Source organism: Vipera ursinii, assembly GCF_947247035.1.
Source record: "Vipera ursinii genome assembly, chromosome: 1".
NCBI lineage: Eukaryota > Metazoa > Chordata > Lepidosauria > Squamata > Viperidae > Vipera > Vipera ursinii.
Genome location: NC_139512.1, coordinates 20237230 through 20262534, shown reverse-complemented (window position 1 = coordinate 20262534; position 25305 = coordinate 20237230).

Genomic DNA, 25305 nt, shown 5'->3' with positions numbered 1-25305 from the left:
ATGTGGACTTCAGTTCTCAGAATTCTCCAGCCAGCTATGCTAGATGCAGCTATGCTGGCCGGGGAATTCTGGGAGTTAAAAGTCCACACATCTTCAAGCTGCCAAGGTTGAGAAACACTGCGCTGACTCCTCAGCATTCTCCATATGAAAAAATGAAGAAGCAAAATGCTATGGCCTCAAAGCTGCAGGAAAGCCCCGGAATCAACAGAGAACTTCAACAGTTACAAAGCACTTTGCAGCATAGGTCTGATGTGATCCAATCAAGCAAGTTTGGATTTGCAAACCTGCAAACATTTGATCAGATCAGAGAACCTTTCAAAGCCTAGCATAGTTCTGGAAATAATTTCTCCTGAAATCAATTGGCAGTCATGATAGAAGCCACATCCCTTCTTAATGTGTGTAACACATAATACATGCTATATAAGGGATGGTGTTTTTATTAGACGGTCTTAGCCATTATTATTATTTTTCTTCTTTCTTTATCTCCCCCAACTCCCCCCCCCGACACTTCTCCACCAACACTACACCTTTGTCATGGGGTTAAAGTAGAATTTTGGAACACCTTTTCTTCTCCATCCATATCATTCAAGCAGTACATGAACTCATTTTATCAGCAGAGAAAAGAAATTTGTTAGTGTCAAAGCTCTGTTGATATTTTGGTTTTCTATTGTATCTCTTTGTTTCATTCTGCCTGCCGATTGCTTCTATCTTTCTCTCTCTCTTGACCCTATCAGCATCTGAATGAAAATACACCCACAAATATACACGTCCTCTGCTCACTTGTAGACTTCATCCATATGGGAATTACTATGAAATAAACTAAGTTTGGGCTCATTTATATTTGCCATCTCTGCCAAAGGAAAATGAATAGTTGCAATGCATCTTTGGGGGGGAAAGGTAATAGGAAACTGATATATACTTCTTTAAAAATACATTATTTATTTATTAAAAGCAAAAGCTGATTTAACGTTGTACCTATGGAAAGAAAAAATGGACCAGTTGATTTAACTCGTTCTTTCAGCATTCTCAGCAAAATAACACAGTCCAGTTCAATGCAGTTGACTTAGAAAAAAAGATGCAAAATTAGGTTTTCCTCCCCTTTTAGTAATTATGGAAAACATGTCCAGTTTATTGCAAGCAGAGCCAAAGGCTTTGTGTGTGCTTCAAATGCCTACCTTTAGTTGTCTGTCTTTGGGAGAACTCCACAGAAAATATCAAGGAATTCAAATACAACTTTATGCAGAATAGAATTTATGGTGTACAAGTACAGTTAAGTACATTAACTGTATGGATTTTGCTAGACTCCTTTTAAAATGAATTATGTGATGCTATATTTGTTTCCTGTAATAATTAAACTGGATGGATACTCCAGCCTTCAGTTCCTTATAGGCAGAGAGCAACATATGAGTCATATATATCGCATAAATTATAAATAAGAAGACAGTCCATCTCTTCTTCATAGCATTAGAAGTTAAAGTTAGTTCCTTCAGAGGACATCTATTCCATTCCCTGCTCAATGCAGTATTCACTAAAGCATGACAGTCTCTGAAAACCTCCAGTAAAGGGGATCAGGTCAAATCCTAAGGCATCTCATTCCACTGATCTCACTATCAGAACTTTCCTTCTAATAAATAACTTGTCTCCACCCTAAAAATCATGGACCTGCCTTCTGGGACAATAGAAAGCAAGTTCATTCCCCACTCTGTATTTCAACCTTTTAGTTATCTGGAAACTGCTGTCATTTCACCTTGAGTCATCTCTTCTGGAGCCTAAAGGTATCCAGTTCCTTGCCATTTTGGTGGCCCTCCTTTCAAATTGTTCCTTTGATGTTATCCTTTTTGGACACAGTATTCCAGACCAAGGCAGAGCACAATGGAACATACTTCCCATGTGGTCTGGACTCTTATGTTTCTTTTAATGCATTCCACACATCATTTGCCTTTTTAGCAGCTACATCACACAATTGGGTGATGTTCAACTGGCAGTGTTCTAAAACAGAGGTCCCCAACTTTTGAACACCAGGGACCCATTCCGTGGAGAGAGGTTTTTCCATGGACTAGAGGGTGTGTGTTTTTGTGTGCTGCCTGCATCTCATGGATGGAGTTTTGCTTGTTTGTGTGGACCATTTGCTGGCATGCCATGGCCTGGTACTGGTCCATGGACCGGGGGATGAGGACCCCTGTTCTAAAATATTCAGATCCTTTTAAACATCAATACTCCTGCTTCCCTTCAGATTGGAAGCACCAAAGGTTGAAAGGATTAGCTCTGATATCACTTTTACCTGGGGAATGCCTGGTTGGACACTCCTTTCATGTCCCCATTAATGTGGCCACTGAAGTGGTACCTATCTATCTACTTGTGATTACTTGCTTTTAAACTGTTATGTGGGCAGGTATTGCAGCAAATGACAGGAGCTCACCCTGCCATGCAGCAGCACTCAGGTTTCAAACATGGGCTTACTAATTGTCAACCCAGCATCTTAACCATGTGAGCCAATTAAGCCACCATGCTCCTTAGTGCTCCTGCTAAACCATATCTTTTCCTTTACACATACACACAGAGAGAGAGAGAGAGAGAGAGAGAGAGAGAGAGAGAGAGAGAGAGAGAGAGAGAGAGAGAGAGAGAGAGAGAGAGAGAGAGAGAGAGAATTATAAATAAGACAGGCCATCTCTCCTTCCTTCCTTCCTTCCTTCCTTCCTTCCTTCCTTCCTTCCTTCCTTCCTTCCTTCCTTCCTTCCTTTTTCTTCTCCCTAGAAGCAGCATTTTAGATTTCTAATCCTCTATGGACTCTGAATTGTTATGAGCATGCACATTCAAAACACATATTAAAATAATAATTTAAATCTTTTAGAAAATAAAGATTGCTGCAGAAAGAAATTAGAAAAATTAAATGAATGAACATTTTGGAGAAAATTTGGAAATTTTGGAAGTTGATTGAAAAATTTTAATACGTACCCCCATGGAGATAAAAAGAGACCACTTGATCTCATTGGGATCCAGTCAGAAACATCAGGAACAACCTAAACTGAGTGAATGATTAAAGTTTAAAAATTTGAATTTTAATGCCTTTTTAGTTAAACAACAGAAGAGCTAAGGGGCACTATTGTTTAGGGCATCAATTGAAGTCCAGATAAGCTTCAGGATGCTGTTGTTGGTTTTTTTTAAAAAAATGGGGGTTACAGCAACATTTCTAAGCCTAGAATATTGCTACTTCAGTTAGAATTGCTATTATTACCATTAAGTGCATCTTCTGCTTGTTGACAATTTGCATTCTGAATTGATTTAAAGCATCCCTCCCATCCTACTCAGCTTCACAAATCCTGGTCTGTAATCCTGTCTCCATAGAAACAGGCTACAATAGCTTTCACTTGAAAGTGATCATCAAAACTAGATACTCCAGCACTACCCAAATACCAGGGCCCAGCAGCAAATATACAGGCCAGTGACTACTTGAGAATCAGATTGCTACTTGCAGATCACATGCCTTAAGATAAGTGGTTCTCCTTTTTGGAAAGGAGGATTGGAGTAGTCTGAGCAATCAACAAGATATTTATCTTTGACTTTTTGTCATGGGGATATGTCATCTGATTTCTTCATTAAGACTCTTCCTACATACAGAACTTCCAGCAAGCATAAGGCTACAGGCAGGTTTAGAGGAACAGCAATCATCCAGTTTTTTTGGAACTAGAGTTATTACAGTTCCTTGTCATTGCCCAAGTTATAGGAGCCGTGACGAGAGGGGCTTTTGCCCAGGTTCGCCTGGTGCGCAAGTTGCGACCCTATCTGGACCAAGATGCCCTACGCACAGTCACTCATGCGCTCGTGACCTCCCGTCTATACTACTGCAACGCTCTCTACATGGGGCTGCCCTTGAGGACCACTCGGAGGTTTCTGCTGGTGCAGAATGCGGCCGCGCGAGTTGTGATGGGGGTTTCCCGATACTCCCATGTAACACCTCTACTCCGCAAGCTGCATTGGCTTCCGGTTGCCCTCCGGGTGAGATTCAAGGTGCTGGTGATTACCTATAAAGCCCTAAATGGCTTGGGTCCGGGATATCTGAGGGAACACCTGCTGCCAGCATCAAGTTCCCTTCGTCCAGTGCGCTCACACAGGGAGGGTCTTCTCAGGGTGCTGCCGGTAAAAGACTGCCAGCGGATAACACCCAGGGGAAGGGCCTTCTCTGTGGGTGCGCCTGCCCTCTGGAACCAGCTGCCCGTGGAGCTTAGGACTGCCCCCGACCTTCGTTCATTTCGCCAGGATATGAAGACCTGGCTCTTTGAGCTCTCTGGACTGGCTGAGAATTTTTAACTGGGGTTTTTATTTTTAGGGATGATTTAATCTTTTTTTAATTGTTTTTAACTTTGTACTGGTTTGGTTTTAAATACCCTGTAAACCGCCCTGAGTCCTTCGGGAAAGGGCGGTATATAAATCTAATAAAATAAAATAAATAAAAATAAAATAAACTTTTCCCCCATTGCTGGAGCTGGGATGGGGTTTCAGCATGACGCATCCAGCCCACGGGCCAGCAGTTTGACACCCCTGATCTAGAGGAATGAGGGATTCAGTCAGAATTAGCCCCTCAGAGCCCCTTAGATGGGAATTAGCCCCTCTGTCTTTTTCTTCAACTTTCCTGCTCTTAGCTATTGCCAAGTCTTGTTGTTATCATCTTTGCCTTCTAATTTTTCATATACTTGCTATGTAATTCTTCGCCTTGTCATGTCTCTTTTCTATTCTTCATTTGGAACTTACTGAATGCGCAGAAAACATGAATATCAAAATATTGTTATAAAAAGAACACAATGCTGGCAAGGAAAAGCATTACATGGACAATTTCTACAAAGGTTCAAGGGGAAAATGGATAAAAATACTATCTGACCAATGGTTTACAACTGTAATATTAAAAAGAAAAAAAGAAACTGAAGGCTTGATTTTGGCTACTCAAGAGCAAACTATCCAAACTAAGGAAATCAAGGCCAGATATTAAAAACCATTAAATGATTCAAAGTGCAGATTATGTAGAGAATAGAAGAAACAGTATATCATGTATTCAGCTCTTGCAAGAAAATTGCACAAGCTAAACAAAACATAACACAAAATATTTTGCTCTAAAATGATTCAGTGGAACATCCGTAAAAATTGTCATGTCCCATTAATGAAAAATTGGTGGGAACACAAGAGCTGAAAAAGTAGTCAAGAATGAGCAGATTAAAATACTGTGGGATTTCCAAACACAAACTGGTAAAGTCTCAGCTCATAACATACCATGCTTAACTGTAGTGGGAAAGAAAATGAACGTAAAATATGTTCCATTTTCCAGAGAAGGAGATAAGGGTTTTTTTCCCCCAAGGGCCATGGAAGGGGCAACATGGGGTGGAGGCAAATGTCTGATCGTCAAGCAGCTGCTGATTTTGTTACTCCTGTGAAAAGTTCTTTGATGCAAATTTAAGTTCTGACAGACTCCATCTGTTTCAGTGAAACTTCCTTTTAATTGAATTATGCAAGTTATCCATGACTGAGCCATTAAGAGAACAATGAGTGATGTGATTCATTAGCAGAGCTCAGGTCATACGTGTGCTATTTGTTTATCCCTTGTGATTTTTCAAATTTCTATTATGGTTTTGCTATATTCTATGACTTACTGTCAATGATTTACAGTGTGACAGTCTAGTTATTTTTCATGTTTGTGTAGAATTATCCTACTGGGACTACTAGCATATTCAGCTGCTTTTCTTTAAAACGTATATCACACACCTACACTTGTATTCAGAAACACAATCATCAAGCCAATAGTTCAACCCCTCCTTTGAATGATCATTTCCTATTTAAGATATGCACAGAGAAGTCCCAGTAATTCAGTTTGGTGATGGAGTGCATTATTTTTGCTTGCAGAAGAGCTTTCTGATGTCTTTGGATAAAACATGGACTTGGAGAGCAAGCAAATGAATCTACAACTTGGTCTTAGTGAACTGATGCATACAAAACTATTCCTGGCTAGTAGTAATGATCTGATTCAACATATCCCAATCTTTTGCAGAGATAAAGCAAAATTCTGTTACTCTAGTTTAAAAGAGTCTCAGTCAACAAAGTAGAGTTGTCTGCAGTGGTGTGATTCAGCCAGTTCGCACCACTTCTGCAGAAACAGTAGCTAATTTTTTGTTGCCCAGGCTCAGAATGGATTTCCGGAAGCGGCATTCACACACAGAACCAGTTGTTCACATATCTGAATCCCACCACTGGTTGTCTGGAAGTTGAATCAAGTTAACTGAACTTCTTTTCTTGTTGGTTCCCAATGTTTTGCTGCTTATCCAAGTATCTTCTTCAATCTGAGCAAGTTGATTAGAAGAACCCCAAAATATCCTCCAGGGAGGTTTAACTTATCACCTAATGTGAACAGGATCATTAGGTGAGTCAGCAGAGAGTCATTGGGATGTAAATGCTCCAACTCCTAAATCCTTTACTCTAGCAATGTCATTACCTGATGGAGGATATGATTGAATCAAGGTCAAACCATACAAATTATTGAGATAATAGCCAAACTAGTAACAAGTCCTAGTGAAATTATCAAAGCATGATCCAAAATTATGCACATATTTCATAATAATAATTAATTGGAAGAAGCAACTGCAATGTTGTTGGCTACATTCATATATACAATGAATGTATAATTGTAAATAAAAATCAGCAAGTAATCAAGGCAAAATCAGTGGCAAAAGATATATTAATTCAAATTGGACAAAAGACATTAAATTTGAAGCCTTGATAGCCCCAGTCCTAATGTAAGCACATTTAAACAGGCTAAATATTTAAACTTAAATTACAATAACATCACATGTATACATTGGTGGAACCTCAACATTTTTGGATGATTTTCAGATTCAGATGGAGAGGCCAGAGTGCCAAGGACAACTTGCAATTTATTTCAGTATGGACAGTAGACCATCATGTTCTTCTATTGGACAATTGTCCAGCTGCTGTACTTTCCCCCTTTCTATTCCAAGAAAGCAATTTTTAAACACATTTGATGAGAAAGAAGAAAGAAAGAAAGAAAGAAAGAAAGAAAGAAAGAAAGAAAGAAAGAAAGAAAGAAAGAAAGAAAGAAAAAAAAAATAATTGGGCATGATTGGGCATTTGTATGCCTATACACATGTAGACACACAAACTGAACTTATACATACACAGTTAAAACTTCAAATGTGCTTAAATGCAGATACAACAGCAAGCTATTAAGTAATATCTTGTCTGACTGACCTGTTTGTCTCTAATGTCTTTTAGAGCAACTTCTACCAGGAATGCTATAACTATATAAGAATTACAATATTTCCCTTTTTAAGTTAGAGGATTTCTGGTTCAAAAGCCAGCAGGAATACTTGTATTTGTTATTTTTGTTTCCTTTGTTTTTTTTAAGTCCTAATTTTAGATCACAAAGTCCTATACTGAACTTAAAGCATAGGAAAACATAAGTAACAAAGGGGGGAAGGTTTGCAGGTGGGGAGGAGAATTGAAAAAAAGTCTTGCAGCTTTTGTATCAGGAATTTTATATTTACAACACAAGTATATTGTGCTGTTGCAGCATTTCTGGTCAAGAAAAGTCTTAAATTATATTAGAGACCATGGTAACCGTTGATTCACTTGAGGGGCATTCGTGCCTCAGCAAAATAAACCCAAAACCATGGCCTACAACAAACTGAAGAGACCCATCTGAAATGAGAGGAGCACTCATAACTTGGAAAGATGCACTTCCGAAAACTGTGGCCAGGAATGCTTTTATGGTGAGTAGGAGGATGAATAGAGGGTGATCTAATTTGTTGCTGCCCTTGAAAAATGATTGCTGGTTTGCTCTGGCAACTGGGCAGCCAAACATTGTGGTTAAGCTCTCAGCTGCTGGGTGAGAATTCCACATACAGAATTGATCATTAAAAAGACTCTGTCTCTAATGCCTACCCAACTAATATTCCTGTATGGTGGAAAGAACTTTAATTACACCCCTAATTCTGATATAAAGAGCTGAGCAAACCCTCCAATCTTTTCCTTCAGAAAGGAACATCTAATTTCTAAGCATAAAGCTGCTAGCTTGTAACAGCAAGCCAATTTGCACAGAAGCCTCTTCTGCCTTTGGCATACCTTAAGAGGACAATAAGAGGAGGTTGCAAGGTGACCGAAGCAGCTTGTTGAGGTGAATTACCTCAGCTCTTGGCCTTCACAAAGAGAAGCATGTTGGCTCCACAGTGGGGAGGCTTTTCTTGAGATAAATCCAAACCACCTCAACACAGAACTATTTTTTAAGGTTAAGTATCCAGGATGAACAAATTAGAAGTTTGGGTCCTACATACAGCTCTAAAACCACTTTTCCTGTGATTCCTGAAGCCATATCTGAATAGCTGCCAAAGGCTGATACATTACCCACATTTTGAGGTAGTAAGCCCACAAAGCATTTAGCACAAACCCATGAAAAAGTTTAACATAAATACACAAACACATACACAAACACACACAAACTGAACAAATTTCAGCTCTGCCTATCACTTTGGCCTTGACTGTCACAAAATCTTGCATGCATTCCCCAACCATGTAATGATTCATGACTTCTGAATTAGGAGGTGATCTTTCATCTCTAATATTCATGAATCCAAATTTAAAACAGCTTTGGGGTTCGTAGTGGGAGAGAATTAGACATCAATGCTTTATGATTAGAACTGTTTTACTAACAATTGGGTGTTTTCAAAATGATCATCTATGTCCCCTTGGTAATATACTATGCATCCTACTATATTTAGGCATGTAAAGTAGGGTATATGTTTTAGTTTTGCCTCTATTATAATGAAATACTGTAAGTAGTGCAAAATTGGAGGAAGTGGAGAGATCTGGCCCATAGAATTGCCAGGAGTCTGACACAACTAAATGAATATCATCATCATCATCATCATCATCATCATCATCATCATCATCATCATCATCATCATCATCATCTAGCTAGACCCAAACTGATATTCAATAAAAGGTGAGATGAATTTCCACTTACTTTTTAAATTCATGAATTTGGTCAAGCTACCTCACCTTTTCCTTCTTCTCACAGCAAAAATGTCTCATATACTGTCAGGAGAAAGGGGTTTCTTTTTCAGACCAAAAGTATATACATTACTTTAAAATATGTGCTGTCATCAGAAGCAACTTCTCTGGGACTTCCGGTGGTGACGCGACGCTGAAGACAGCCGTTTTTGGGCTGCCCGCTCCGCAGCTGTGTTTTTCCATCGTAAACAGTGCCGATCAGCTGTTTAGATGGATTTGAAGCCCCCTCCTCGGGAGAAGAGGAGGGGGTGAGGCCCCAGGTAGGGGTTGAGCTCTCTGGGGCCGCCTGAGCTGAGAGTTTGGGCGGCTGAAGGATTGAGCCCCCCCGAAGCCTGGGTTGCTCCGAGCTGCGCAGCGTCTCTGCTCCGTGATTTATGGAGCAGAGCCAGGCGTTAGCAACCACCCCTGCCAAAAGGAAATACTTTTGATTATCAAGATGCAGGCAGAGCGGTACAGGAGGTCAAGGTGATGTGGACTCTTATCTTTACTCTCTAGCTCAATGGATTTTATAGCTTTAAAGTGAAAGTGTGCAATAAGTGAAAGTGGGGGAAGATGGCGGCTAAAACTTCTAAAGCTCTTCAGAGTGCGGGGTCTTCCCTGGTGCAACAGACCTCATTGCAAGCTTTGCTTCCTCCTGCACCTCCTCCGGCATTGACGCTTAAGGATTTACAAGATGCTCTTGGAAAGCATTCACAATTGATGTCTGACATGATGGATGAAAAGTTGAAAAAGCTGGAGGAGAAAATGGAGGAGAAAATGGAGAAATTGGAGAAGAAGATGGAAGAGAAGTTTAGAGCAATGAGGGTGGACATGTTGTCTATGATTGAATCTGTAGCTGAATGTGTGCAACAGCTGGATGTAAAAGTGGAGGATCTCAGTCAAAAGAACTCTATATTAGAAGCAAAGGTATTAGAAAATGAAGATATAAGGGATAAAATGGACGGAGAAATGAACCTTGTTCAGTATCATCAGATGCAGTATGCTATTAGAATCAGGGGTTTAAAGGAGAATTGTACAGAAGACTTAAAGCAGCTGATTTCTGAGGCTCTGGAAGGGGTACTGGGCCAGTCAGCATCTGAAATTGAGGGAAATATGGACAAAATTTTTCGTGTAAATTCATGGATTGCAAGACAGAGGAAGTTACCCAGAGATGTGGTGGTCTATTTTACAAAGAGAGTAATTAGAGATGAAGTCATTCAAGCTGCCTATGATACTAAATTGGTAGTGGCTGAGCAAGAAGTCTTGGTTTTAAAAGAGATTCCTCCGAAGATTTTAAGGAGAAGGAAAGATTTTGCATTTCTAGTACAGGAACTTAAGAAATGTGATATTAAGTTTAGATGGGAGATTCCAGTTGGACTGGTGGTGACGCACGAAGGTAAAAGACATCGTCTGGTTACTGTGGCCCAGGCACGTGATTTTTATAGTAATGTGTTAAAAGCAACCCCCCTATCATTTTTGGAAGCTGTAAAGGGATACGGCGAGGGAAAGCTTCAAGATGTTGCAGATAGACAGATAGAGGACAATGGTATTGGAGGGGATCAAGTTACAGTCTCATCGGTTGTTGCAGGAGGCCAGAGGATGATGCGTGCCGCCCTAAGAAGAGCGAGACGAGAGCAAGAGCAAGACCAGCAGAAAGTTATGGAATCTCCAAAGCGTACTTACAGTGAAGCTGTGGAAGGGGCACGGTCCAAAGAAGTTATGGGGGTTATGACAGACGTGCTCCAAAAGCTTTGGGGTGTCAAGATTGGTGATTAAATTTTTAAATTAGAATCTCAATGGATTAAATTTATCATAGAGGAGAAAGAAAGTTTTTTTTAATATTTAACACAATTTAAGATTGATGTTATTTGCTTGCTAGAAAAGTATATTAGGGTTATGGACTAAAAGTATGTGTTGAACTGAGAATGGGTACGCAAGCTCCTAATTAACAACAAGTTGTCTTAGAGACTGCCTAAACCTTTTTTTATTCTTTTTACTTGAACTCAAGGATGATCTGGAACTGCGAGACATTTGGCGTGATACATGCAAGAACTATTTTTGATCATAGTTTAGTTTGGTTGGAGATTATTAAGGTTAACAGAGATAGGCGCTTTTGGCGCGTAATTGAGAATTTGTTTAGAAATTAGAGAAAGGTGGGAGAATGCAAATAGTAGGTGAAAATTTTTTTTTCTTTTTTCTTTTGAAATTAATATGAATAAGGACTGGGATTAAGAAAATCTATTCTGAGTAAAGCTCTTTTTCTGTTTTCTCTTTTTCTTTTTTACTTTATTTGTAATATTAATATTGTTTGTATTCATTTTATATGAGCTAGAGGGAGATAGAATTAATAGTTTATTGTTGATAACATAGGGGTGCTTATGTTTGTTTTTTGATTTTATACCCTGTATTTAGCTCTGGGAAGTCGGGGGGGAGGAGGGAATGGGGGAGAGGGATAGGGAGGGCTAGATAGGGGTGGGGGAGGGGGGATTAAAGTCAAAATGTATTATAAAACTTTTAAATAAAAAAAAAAGAAGCAACTTCTCTGGTAGCAGCTACCTGGATTGACTGTATCATTATAAACAATATGGGATGTTTATACTAGAATTCAAAGATGTGATACAAACTCAGTTTCAGAGCAGAACTTCATGCTATTGGAGCATGTTTACCTTGCTTACCTATTTTCAAAAGTATTTTGTTTTCCTAAGGGAGGATGAGCACTATTCAGTGTTGACTTACACTGCCCACTGACAGGGGTTCAATTCTGACTGGTGTTCTGTTCCAGCCTACGACCGGCCCTGATTGAATGTTAGGGACAACCCCTTTTTATAGTCAACAGGCTGGAAAAACCCAACCAAATTTATTTACAAAGAAATCAAAAGTTCAAGCAAGAGTTAAACCAAAAGTTCAAACAAGAGTTAAAAGGAATAACAGACCAGGACTCTAGCAGAAGATCTTCAAACGGTTGCCTTCAGCAACCAGCACCTCCCACACCTTCCCCTTTTATCAGCAGTTCCAAGACGTGACTTCTCATTGCCTTCTCCTCCTCTCACCAAGTTGCCTCATTGCCTTTCTCTGTTCTACTCTGCTGGATTGCCTCCTGCTCCTAGCGTCCCTGAATAGATCCAGCTGTGAATCATCTACGTCCAATACCTCATGCTCACATGGCTGAATCTGATGAGGAACATGATGGGAGGGGCCAAGCTGAGAGTCCTGCAGTGTATCAGAGCCTCCTTCTGACACCAAAGGCTCTCCAAACCCCTCCTCCTCCTCCTCTTCAGAATCATCAGACTCAGCTGCTGGTATCACAGGCTGACGCTGAATCACAACAACTGGCTCAAGGTTGACTTATTCTTCCATCCTTCCAAGCTCAATAAAACGAGGACCCAGATTGTTGGGAGCAATATGCTAACATTTGTAAACTGCTCAGAGTGTGCTGTGAAGCACTATACAGCAGTATATAAATCTAAGTCATATAGCTATTTAGACATTTTCCAACTAGTATTTGTCCTGCCCTACAATGAGCATAAAGTCTGCTTCTGGCAAGATTCTTTATATCCCTATGTTGAAGGAAGTCTTCATCATAGTTCCATCCAAGCCGGGGTTAAACAACATGGTGACTGCTTTAGGAAGAAGGTTACAGTTTATTGCAGAGGAAAGCCAGACAGAAAGATGGTTCCAGCAGAAAAAGGACTGAGCACATGTAGGGAGTGGATTTTTATACCCCCTGGAGTCTTTTGTTTGGAGTTATTTCCTGTGTCAGGCTTTGTATTTCCTGTGTCACATATTCTGACCTGAGTCTGGGTGTGCCTTTCTGGTATTCTTGATGGTTGTGGGTCAATCCTAGTATGTCCAAAGGTCATATCCTGCTTCCCTGGGGCTGGGGTATGTAGATTTTAGGTCTCTGTCTTCCTAAGCTTCTAGCTCCAATCTTCCTGATGGTTCACATTTGCATGTCTATAAAACTGGTTTTCTGCTTGAGGAAGGAGACCTGGGAATATTAAGAAAACTGGGCATGCTTTCCTGGTTCTTCAATGTCTTTTTAGAAAATATATTTTTCTGCCCTTTTAACATTTCCTTTTCTGGGGAGCTGACTTCCCTCACCTAAATAAGATCAGTAGAACTGCACGCTAACCACCCATTTAGAGTACAAATATACAATGTTCAAAAGCTGTTTTACTTTACAACTAAGCACAAATGAAATCAAATCTTTATTACAGCTATAACGCCAGCAGTCAGATGCAGGTAAAAGAGGTAAAAATAAAAATATATAAGGCTAAAAAGTAAAGAATAGTACAATTGTTTAGATCCAAGGAGAGTTGAATAGTATGTATAGAACTGCAGAATGGAGTACAAGTACTCCTTGAGATATGACCTATCACTTAATGGCTGTTCAAGATTACAACAGTCCCTCCAAAAGATATATATGACACATCTCAAAGTTAAGGCTGCTTGCAGGATCCCCATGGTTATTTACTCTTATGACCGACTACAGGGATACACCATGCACTCATCCCTGGACTGCGTGGCTGCCTCCCAGAAGCACCTGCCACTTTCAGCAAGCCAAAAATTGCTTGTAGAAATGGCAGCTGGCTTTTAGCTTTCTGCCCTAATCAGCTGGTAGATGGGAGACTGCAAGCCTCTCCTGCTCTTTCTAGGCTTTGGGAAAACCATCCAATTGCATGCAAATATGGCAGCTTCAGGACCAGTTCCCCCAAACCTTTCCCTTGCTTAACCCCCTCCCCCCTCCCTCCCTCCCTCTCTCCCAACCCCACAATAAAGAAAACATTAAAAAGTTGGGAGGGACAGACTTGATCTTTCTCCCTACACCCTCCCTCCCATTAAGTACTGAGACTAAACTCTCCACCTCTGCCTTCCAATCTCTACTCATTTTAACCAAAACATTTGCTCAGGTTACTGCATGCCTGGAAAGATGGTGGCAAAATCTCTAGGTTATTTACCTTAAAGTTACTGCTGCCCTTAAATAAGGGGGATTGGCTTTCCCAAAGCCCGGCAAAAGCAAGAGAGACTTGTGGTCTCCAAACTGCCAGCTGATCAGGGCAGAGGCCCAGCCTACAAACTCTGCTTCATTCTTTTGCAAAAGGCCATCAGTGGGTGGATCACTCAGCTTCCTCCTGGTGCATAGAAGGGGCAGGGCTTCTCACAGCCATGCATGGAGGCTTGTTCATAAGCCTCTCTGGCATTGGACCATGGTCCTGGGTCTTAATCTAGCTGGGCTTTTCCCACTTGCTGGACTGTTTTTGGCTTTGCAAAGTTTTTTTGCTGCTTGTCTGTCTCCTTTATGGATCCAACTGAGTGGTGGGCCTCCCGGCCCCCACCCACCCACCCAAGAGGCATCCTGACCTCTGCTGTATGGCCCACATATTCATTTAATGGCTACATCAGGGAGAGCATAATGGAATTCATTAAGGGAGGTTGTTTCGTTTAGTGACTGTCACCACTTGCAATCATAATGCACAGGTCTTAGGTCAAGGACTATCTGTAACCCAGAAACATAGTATATCTGAATAATGGTCACCCAACAGAAGACACAGGTAGAAGTCAAGGACTTTGCCAAGGAATGAAAAAGTATATTGCTCAAGGAGTCTGATGAATGGTCTCCACAAGGACATATGATATAGGGGAGATCACAGAGAAGTTGATGTAGGGGAGTATTTTTGTAGCACCATCAGGTTGACAGAAGACAATGCATCCTGCACTGGTGAAGTAAAAGCTCAGCAAAATTGTGGGACTGTGATAGATGAGAGATAAGAGGCAGGTATATGCTGTATGGAAAACAAATAAATAATATACTGCAAGTGCAGAAATTAGACTTATATTGATCTGAAAGTCAGTTCCAGATACAGTTTTTTAATGATGTACCTGCATTTTCAAAGTCTAAAGAACAAAAGCTTTTCAACAGGAGTCCTAGAAAGGGAGGTTTGCTAATAACTTTAACTGGGTTGATTTAAAGTAGCTTTTAAAAACTAGTGAGTTCACTCTCCTTGAGAAAAAATATAACTTTAGTCAAAGGTTAAAATTATTCCATTCTAGCATCCACAGAAACCAAGCCAGTTTCAAGGTAATCTTGAGGCTATAAGCATAGCTCTAAGAGACCAAGTGTTTTCAAGTATGTGAAGCTTTTTAAAGGAGCTGGGAGGTGATCTTGGTTATGAAGACTTGTGCAAGTTTCAGGGATCAAGTAGACTCTTTTCAAATGAAAAAAGAAATCTAGATGAGGAGCTGGGCTGGCAAATACTGGTGAGATATATAAAATGTTCTCTCTAAGATACAGAAATCTGAAACAGCACTGCTAAGTATTTATAAGTGTGCACCTGCTTGATAGCATTCCATTAATTGTCAGTTATGAATTTTATGATAATTTCATGCAAATCCTAGGGCTTTTTCCTGGTAATTTATTGCTCTTTTCCTTCTGAGTGGAAAGTCCTTGTTATTCTACCTGGGAGATAGATACAGCACAGAGCACGGAGACGGCATTGGTCGCGCTGGTGAATGATCTCTGGCAGGCTCGGGACAGGGGTTGTTCCTCTGTCCTGGTCCTATTAGATCTCTCAGCGGCTTTTGATACCATCAACCATGGTATCCTACTGCGGCGTCTCAGGGGGTTGGGAGTGGGAGGCACTGTTTTACAGTGGTTCTCATCCTATCTCCTGGGCCGTTTGCAGTCGGTGTTGACGGGAGGGCAGAGATCCGCCCCGAGGCCTCTCGTTTGTGGAGTTCCTCAGGGGTCAGTTCTCTCGCCCCTCCTGTTCAACATCTATATGAAGCCGCTGGGTGAGATCATTCGTGGTTTCGGGGTGGGGTATCATCAGTACACTGATGATACCCAACTTTTTCTTTCCACCCCGAACCAACCCAGCGATGCCCTCGCAGTGATGTCCCGGTGCCTGGAGGCGGTCCAGGTCTGGATGGGGAGAAACAGGCTTCGTCTCAATCCCGCCAAGACTTAGTGGCTGTGCATATCAGCATCTCGGGTCAACCAGACTATTCCATCTTTAACGATGGGGGTGAGGTGTTACCCCCCGTTGATAGGGCTCGCAACTTGGGCGTCCTCCTGGATTCACGACTCTGTTTTGAAGACCGTATAGGAGTCGTGACCAGGGGGGCTTTTGCCCAGGTTCGCCTGGTGCACCAGTTGCGACCCTATCTGGACCGAGATGCCCTACGCACAGTCACTTATGCGCTCGTGACCTCCCGTTTAGACTACTGCAACGCTCCCTACATGGGGCTGCCCTTGAAGACCACTCGGAGGCTTCAGCTGGTGCAGAATGCGGCCGCACGAGTTGTGATGGGGGTTTCCCGATACTCCCATGTAATACCTCTACTCCACGAGCTGCATTGGCTTCCAGTTGCCATCCGGGTGAGATTCAAGGTGTTGGTGATGACCTATAAAGCCCTAAATGGCTTGGGTCCGGGATATCTGAGGGAACACCTGCTGCCGGCATCAAGTTCCCTTCGTCCAGTGCGCTCCCACAGGGAGGGTCTTCTCAGGGTCCCACCGGTAAGAGATTGCCGGCGGGTAACACCCAGGGATAGAGCCTTCTTAGTGGGGGCGCCTGCCCTTTGGAACCAGCTGCGGGGGAGCTGAGGACTGCCCCCGACCTCCGTTCATTCTGCTGGGGCCTGAAGACCTGGCTCTTCGAGCTCTCTGGCCCAGGCTGAGGATCAATCTTATTTTAACTGGGGTTTTATTTGGCAGGGACACATACATTTTTTTCTTTTAAATCTGTTTTTAACTTTTGTATTTCGGTTTTTTAATTACCCTGTAAACCGCCCTGAGTCCTTCGGGAAAGGGTGGTATAGAAATGTAATAAAATAAATAAAATGATGACAGCATTATCTATATGTTAAAGAGCAAAGTCGGTGGTGATGGTAGTGGTAGTGATAATGAATTGGGGGTCAGGGGAATTGGATATTGGGTCACAGATCATGTTGAAAAGTAGACGAGCAAGAATACATTCCACCTTCTTCTCCTCTGAGTAGTGACAGTTCCAGAGAGACCTCCCATGGCAAAGCATATCTCAAAGTGGTTTTAAAATGGAAGAACTGAATGAGAACAAGCAACTATTTATCTGTGGAGGATCTCCCTTGGTATTAAATTAGAGGCAGATCTAAAATTAACAAAATAAGCAAAAACAGAGCCTCTGGATTGAGAAGTTTATTTCTAAACTGAAAGGGGGGCAACCACATGGTGGTGGACAGTTGATCAGTGAAAACTGCCGGGTCCTGAACAGTGACATTTTCTTGTTCAACTCATTCCACCAATTTTGAATAGAGTTACCAGGGCAATTCAGAAATAAACCTCCATTTGGATATCAATGACAGACACTTGCAGATAGAGAACTTTCATTATACACATTAGAAAACTACAACATTACATTACTTTTTGACATAATTGCCAATGGAGGCACTTGTCATAACATCTTACAAAGTTTGAAATTCCTTAGTAGTAGTCACTCAGTGCCAAATCTGGGCTATGCAGGGTGTGTGGGGGGGGGGTGATCAAAAACGTCCCAATGGAACTGCTTCAAAAGTTCTTGGGTGAGTCTAGTGGACTGTGGGCGAACATTATCATGAACCGATACCTCACCGGAAGTGGTGCCATAGAAAATCCCACCAAATGTGAAGATGCCGAAAGGAGTACTGCTTGTGAAGATCTTGGAGCATGGTTTGACTATCAGTTCAGAAGTCTACTGTGAAACGTTATGAAAACTCAGATGAGCCATCCATAAGAAGCATCAGGGCATGCTGACTTCCGGTGTGGTGTTGCTTCATGATAATGCTCACCCGCACAGTGCTAGATGCACCCAAGAACTTTTGAAGCAGTTTGTGTGGATGTTTTTGATCACCCCCCTATGGCCCAGATTTGGCACCGAGTGACTACTACTAAGAAATTTCAAACCTTGTAAGATGTTATGACAAGTGCCTCAATCTGAATGGTGATTATGTCGAAAAGTAATGTACTGTTGTAGTTTTCTTATGTGTATAATGAAAGTTCTCTATCTGCAAGTGTCTGTCATTTAATAACCAAACAGAGGTTTATTTCCTAATTGCCCTCATATTTAGCATACAGCTATTAAGCACTTTTATGGGTCTGTAATGGGGAAGGTTTAATACTTTGTTTCTGTAGAACAGGGTAGGAATGCCATGACTATAGTTATTAAAATCGAGCCAAACTTTTAATGTGGCTGAAGACAACAGCCAGCATTGAAGACCACCACTTATTCTTTTTCCTTAGTAATTCTTAGTAATTCTGAGGCACAACTAAGGATATCATCTTGTATTGCTGGTGAATACAATAAAATGACAAGTAGAAACCTTTCAAAGAGAGTTAAAGAGAAAATGTGGTTACCTGCAGAAATAATATGATAAATATGATACCTTTAAGGTGATGAGGAATCTATTGTAAACAATTTCAGTAAAAACTATGAAGACTCAATTAATGTTTTATTACATATATAAATCTTGGACTTTTCTATTAAGTGCCATATGAATTTATTAAATTTTGGGTGGTTTGAGGAGCACACCAGAATTTTAATTAAAAAGACAGATTGAATCTCATCAAATGTTAATAATCCTTAAGGAGGTCAATTAGATTGTGATATGGGCAAATATTGGAAGAAAGTATCAGAGATCCACAAATATGTGTTAGAAAACATTTAGCAGTGAGAGCTGCACAAAATTAGGGTGCTTAAAAATATTCCCCACATATCATTCCTGGATTCTGTATATAGAGAGTCCTCAATTTTCTACAACTGGGACCAGAATTTCTATTGTAAGTCATTGCTGTGATGAGTTGAGTCGAACCCAATACTACAACCATATTTACAGTGGTCATTAAGTGAATCATATGGTCATGAAACAACTCATATGGTTGTTAAGCAACTCACATAGTTGTTAAGCAAATCCAGTTTCTCTAATGGTTATTTTTTGCTGTTTTCAGTTTCACACAATTATTTATATGAAACACTTACCCTTTGCAGATGTAAGAATGACTTTCCTTAAAGAATCCACTGATTTCTGCATAAAAGGTAGCCAATCATTGTCACATCACTGCAGGATGCTGCAAGCCATTATAAATGCAAGTCATTTACCAACTATATGAATTATAATCATGTGACTGCAGGGATGGTGCAATGGTCATAGGTTTTTCAAGGCTGTTATAACAGTTGTTATCCAGTTCTGTCCAGACCAAAAAGCAATAGCACTTAGACTTATATACCACCCCATAGTGCTTTACAATAGTATTTGGATGATTTACAGTGTTAACACATTGCCTCCAACAATCTGGGTCCTCATTTTACTGACCTAAGAAGGATAGAAGGCTGAGTTAACCTTGAGCCTCGTCAGGTTCAAACTCCAGACTGTGGGCAGAGTTAGCCTGCAATACTGCATTCTAACTACTGCGCCACAAGGACTCTTACAATACCACTACCTGACAGCTGTCTGTTGGTTTTTCCCCTTTTGGAGGATTTTATTTTGCAGCATTGAATCCAAAACAATTCAGGAATTAGCAAACATGGACTTATTCCAGGTTATCAATGATTCAACAAATCTGTACAAAGTTTTCTTCCAGGAAATGTAGCTACTATGTTTTTCATTTGGGGCAGAACATTTGGTTCCCCACCTGTAGCAATGAATATTGGATTGCTAACAAACAATTAAAAGGAGACTGATATAGCTATTTCAAACTTATTTGTTCTCATCAGCCAGCCACACCCTTCTGAGATTCGAACCTGGGCTGATTGCACATTAGGCAGTTGTTTTAACCTCTAGGCCACAGGCCCTTTCTCACTTTGTCAGCTGCATCGGGGAGGGAAGAGACAGGGGAGATATGTCTTGAGTATTTTGAACACCTTGTTGGCCCAAATACTGGCCAAATCTTTTTGCCTGTATCAGCCCAAACTCGGGCCATCCACTGACGGCAGTCTCTTTGGTTAATTTCCATCCATTGTTTCTTGTCCTGCCTTCAGTTGCTTTGGTGAATAGCTTGACTCCCTCTTCTTTGTGGCAGCCCCTGAGATATTGGAACACTGCTATCATGTCACCCCTCGTCCTTCTCTAAACTAGACATACCCAATTCCAGCAACAGTTCCTTATATGTTTTAGCCTCCAGTCCAATGGTGGGATTCAGCCAGTTTGCACTAGTTCGGCAGAACCGGTAGCTGATTTTTTTGTTGCCCAGGCCCAGAATAGTCTTCCAGAAGTGGCATCCACACAGAGAACTGGTTGTTCACATATTTGAATCCCACCACTGCTCCAGTCCCCTAATCATCTTTTTGCTCTTCTCTTTACTCCTTCTAGAGTCTCAACATCTTTTTCACATTGTGATGACCAAAACTGGATGCTGTATTCCATGTGTGGCCTTACCAACACTTCATGTGATCTTGATTCTATATTTAAGTGATTGTCCATTAGGACTCCAAGGTCCTTCTCATAGTTACTGTTTTTGAGCAAGGTTTCACCTAATCCCTCTCACAGTTGCTACTATTGAGCAAGGTACCACCTATACTATACCTGTACAGTACATTTGGTTTTTGTTGCCTAAATGGAGAACCTTACTTTTTTCACCATTGAATTTTATTTTGTTAGATAGTGCCCATTGTTCAAGTCTGTCAAGATCCTTCTGTATCTTAAGCCTATCTTCTGGGGTGTTGGCTATTCCTGCCAGCTTGGTGTCGTCTGCAAATCTGCTGAGTTTCCCATCTATCCCCTCATCCAAATCATTGATGAAGATTTTGAAGAGCACTGGGCCCAGAACAGAGCCCTGAGGCACCCTATTACACACTTCCCTCCAAGTACATGCAGTTCTATTGAGGACCACATGCTTAGTACGGGCAGTCAGCCAGCTACGAATCTATCTGGTGGCGATGCTTTGTCTGAAAGTGTATAGAGTTTCCTGCCTGAGCAGGGGGTTGGACTAGAAGACCTTCAAGATCCCTTCCAACTTTTTAATTATTGTTGTTGTTGTTGTTGTTGTTGTTGTTGTTGTTGTTGTTATTATTATTATTATTATTATTATTATTATTATTATTATTATTATTATTATTATTATTATTATTATTATTATTATTATTATTATTATCTGGAAGACCGGCAAAGATTATTGCTGGCAACTATAAAATTCAATTCTCCCTACTAGTAGGAGAACAAAGTGGAGTAACAACTGGAGGGTTATCAGTTTTGAATCAGTCTTGTAAATCAAGCACAGCATTTCCTTTTGTATAACATTTACCATAACTCTAGGTTAGAAAATGTGAGTGCTTTGTTTAATACAATGGAAACCTAGTAACTGGGGTTTTCGTAACAAACATGGCATAAAATTTAGAAATTTGTGCAACTGTTAATTACAACTCCATCCCATTTCAGAATACAAACAGACCCAATATGTCCCTAACCTCAACCTCATCAGCACAGTGCAACTAATACATATGCAGTATTTATTTACTTAATTATTTATTATATGCTTTTTTTCAACACTCTGAAGAAAAGTAAGAGATGGGAAAGGTACAGGTGTTATTAAACACCATAAAATATAGAATAAAGCAGCGTTACTCATTCTTGAATGTTTTAATTATGATAAATCAAAGGGTGAAAGAGGGAGGGAGGCTGCACTTCTTTTAAATATGTAGAAGATAGTTGAAGGCTTCTTTCAGCTCGTTAAGATTTGAAAAGCTTAATATGCACACAGCAGTGCCTGGTTCTTGGCACAGGATCTTCTTCATTTCTATGGAGACTCAAATAGCTGAGAAGCCAAAGAAGTTTCTCTGAAAAGGTCCCAGAGGTATTTCAAGTTTACACAACCTCATGTTCCCTTGTGCTTAACTGTAGGCCTCCAGCCCTTCTATCACTTGTAGCTGGAATTTGTCTTGTGACAGATCCACATCCACTCACAAAGTAATTCATAGTAGTAATGTTTCTCAACCTTTGAAAGTTGCATGGACTTCAACCCCCCAAAATCCTGAAGTCCTCACATCTTAAAATTAGCAAGGTTGAGAAAGATTGCATAGCAGAATTACCCCTGACTCTTAAAGTTTGAATCATCTTGCATGCAATATTTCTCCTGGATATGAGATATCCTAGGCCGGGCTCTGCTTGTGTCTTGTTTAGACTAGGAGGATAAAAAGTGAATAATTCCACTCCCAGTTCATGGAACCATCACTTTATGCTGACTATAATCACAACTCATAAAGCCTTAATTTAGGGCCACTGCACCATCCACAGGGAATACAGTAAAGAAGCAAATATTTGTGGCTTCCTTAACAAGGATTACAACATTATTAAACTTCACAAGTACTTCCCCCAAAGAAATCTGCAGTGATTATTCAGATTGCATGATATATTGTCTAAAGAAGGAAGTGCCATGCAGAATAACAGAAATAGAGTTGGAAGGGGCTTTGGAGGTCTTCTAGTCCAACCCCCTGCTCAAGCAGGAAACCCTATATCTTTTCAGACAAATGGTTATACAATCCAGTGTTGGAGCACTCACAACTTCTAGAGGCAAGTTGTTCCACTAATTAATTGTTCCAACTGTCAGGAAATTTCTTCTTAGTTTCAGGTTGGTTCTCTCCTTGATTAGTTTCCATTCATTGCTTCTTATCTTGCATTCAGGTGCTCCAGAGAATAGCTTGACTCCCTCTTCTTTGTGACAGCCTCTTAGATATTGGAGCACTGCTATCATGTCACTCCTAGCCCTTCTTTTCATTAGACATACCCAATTCCAACAGCCATTATTTGTATAGCCTCCAGTCCCCTAATCAACTCTGTTGCTCTTCTCTGTACTCTTTCTGGAGTCTCAATATCTTTTTTATATCATGGCAACCAAAACTGATGCAGTATTCCAAGTGTGGACTTACTAAGGCATTATAAATTGATACTAATATGTAATGTGATTTTTATTCTATCCCTATTGCAAACCATCTCCTCGCCCCCTCTCTCTGTGTGCTTGTGTGTATGTATATGTGTGTGAGAGAGAAACAAAGAGCTTCAGTTGGAAGCATTTTCCTGTTAGCCCATTAGGCTACATCTTTTTCTCTGCAAAAGGACACCTCAATGTATTTCAAAACACTTCTAAATTCTAGGTATGTTAAACAGCTCCCTATTGAATTATTCATTCTTTAAAAATCTCCCCATTGCACTGCAGTTTTATGTCCTTCTTCCTTAACTACTGGATAACACATTGGAGATGGAAAGAATTTTGGAGGGATGGTTGCTTTTGATTTGTCATTTGGTTAAAATGTCTTCCTCTTATTGAAAATCTGTAGCATTCCTTGGGATTGAGATTTTAACACATGGTGATATTGTTTTATGTCTTTTTGAAAGATGGTAGGGTTATATTTTTTTCTTTGATTTAAAAAGTTTTTAACAATTTGTAACTACCCAGAGTCACTGAGAGTTAGGTAGCATGTAAATTTAATAAATAAGTATTAGGATGATGATGATGATGATGATGATGATGATGATGATGATGATGATGATGATTAGCCATCAAACCAGTGTTGACTCTTAGTGATCACACAGATGGATTTTCTCCATGATAATAAGAGTGTACCCCATTGCCACTGTAACTGAGTCCATTCATTTGTCTGCTGGTTGTCCTCTTCTTCCCTTTCCATCCATCTTTCCCAGCATTAAAATCTACTCCAGAGGACTCAAGAAGTTTTTGCATAGGTTACACAAAGTAAGTTCTTATTATTTATTTCCTGGGTTTATTTTAACAGATAATTTAATTAATTTAATTTAATAATTTGATTTCTATACCGCCCTTCTCCCGAAGGACTCAGGGCGGTGAACAGGGCAATACACAATAAAAATATTATACAAAAATTAAAAAGTCATTAAACATTATGCCCTTAAAATTAATACATATTACAATTAAAACTATTTATAGAAACCCAACCCCATCCCATCAGACCAGGCCAGCTTGTTCGGAAAAGAAAGTTTTGAGATCGCGCCGGAAGGAGCGAAGGTCGGGGGCCATCCGGAGCTCAACCGGTAAGCTGTTCCAAAGGTCTGGCACGCCCACAGAGAACGCTCTCCCCCTGGGGGTCACCAATCGGCATTCTTTGATCGGCGGCACCCTGAGGAGGCCCTCTCTGTGGGAGCGCACTGGACGGAGGGAAGTTGACGCCGGCCGCAGGTGTTGCCGTAGGTAATCCGGACCCATGCCATGAAGGGCTTTGTAAGTCATCACTAACACCTTGAACCTTATCATGGATGGTGATAGTACTGATATAAGTTTAATCTCTGGTCTAAATAGCCTTGGCCAACCTTGGGCTCTACCCCAACCACAGATGAGGAGATGGGTCCCTTCACACATGCACATGCACACATGCCTCCAGGCCCAAATACGAAAGGCTAGCAAGGCCAGAGGCAGAATGTTCCAGGGGACAGATGCTATGAGAGAAACGTCCTTGTTTAAATACAGGGATACACCAGCCAATGTTTTCTGATATCAAGCATTTGGTCATGATTACAGGCCCATCAGTTTGAAACCTTGACAATCCATGGCCTCCATGTTACAAAGCCCTCAGGCTATAAGTTAAAAATTTTTGGATCACCAAGCCAATTATTCCAACAACCAACATCTCAAACCTATTTCTAAACATTAGAATAAAAGTATTAAACTTTATGTAATTCTCCCAGAATGTGACTTCTTATCTTTCCTTTTCTCCAATTTGGTACTGTATGGAAGGATCTGCCTTATCAATGTCATCATCATTACACATTTAAATAGCATTGTGCATAATTATTCTACTATATATTCAAAATTTCTTTTGTGAATTTTTTTTTTAGGGAAAGATTTATACAATCTGAAGAGAAGCTAAGATGTGTGTATTTCTGTTTTACTAAGCCATTTAACTCGGCAAATATCAAATATGTTAAACCTTTCTTTTGGAAACACAGTTTTTAAATCTTTGATTCAGTATTTGATTATAAAACAATATACAAACATATACATAATGAAGACTCCGGCTTAGACTCTGACTGGGCAGAATCTAACGTGGAGGAATCGGACGGTCTTGAACATGTTATCTGGACTGAGTTTGATCCTGTTTCCCCTGATAATGTGGACAGGATTATGGGGAAGCTGAGCTCCACCACCTGTTTGTTGGACCCGTGCCCCTCCTGGCTGCTTTATGCAGCTTGAGAGGAGACACGAGGCTGGTTCCAGGCAGTAATAACTGCTTCCTTGAAGGAGGGTATCTTCCTCTCCGCCTTGAAGGGGGCGGTGGTGAGGCC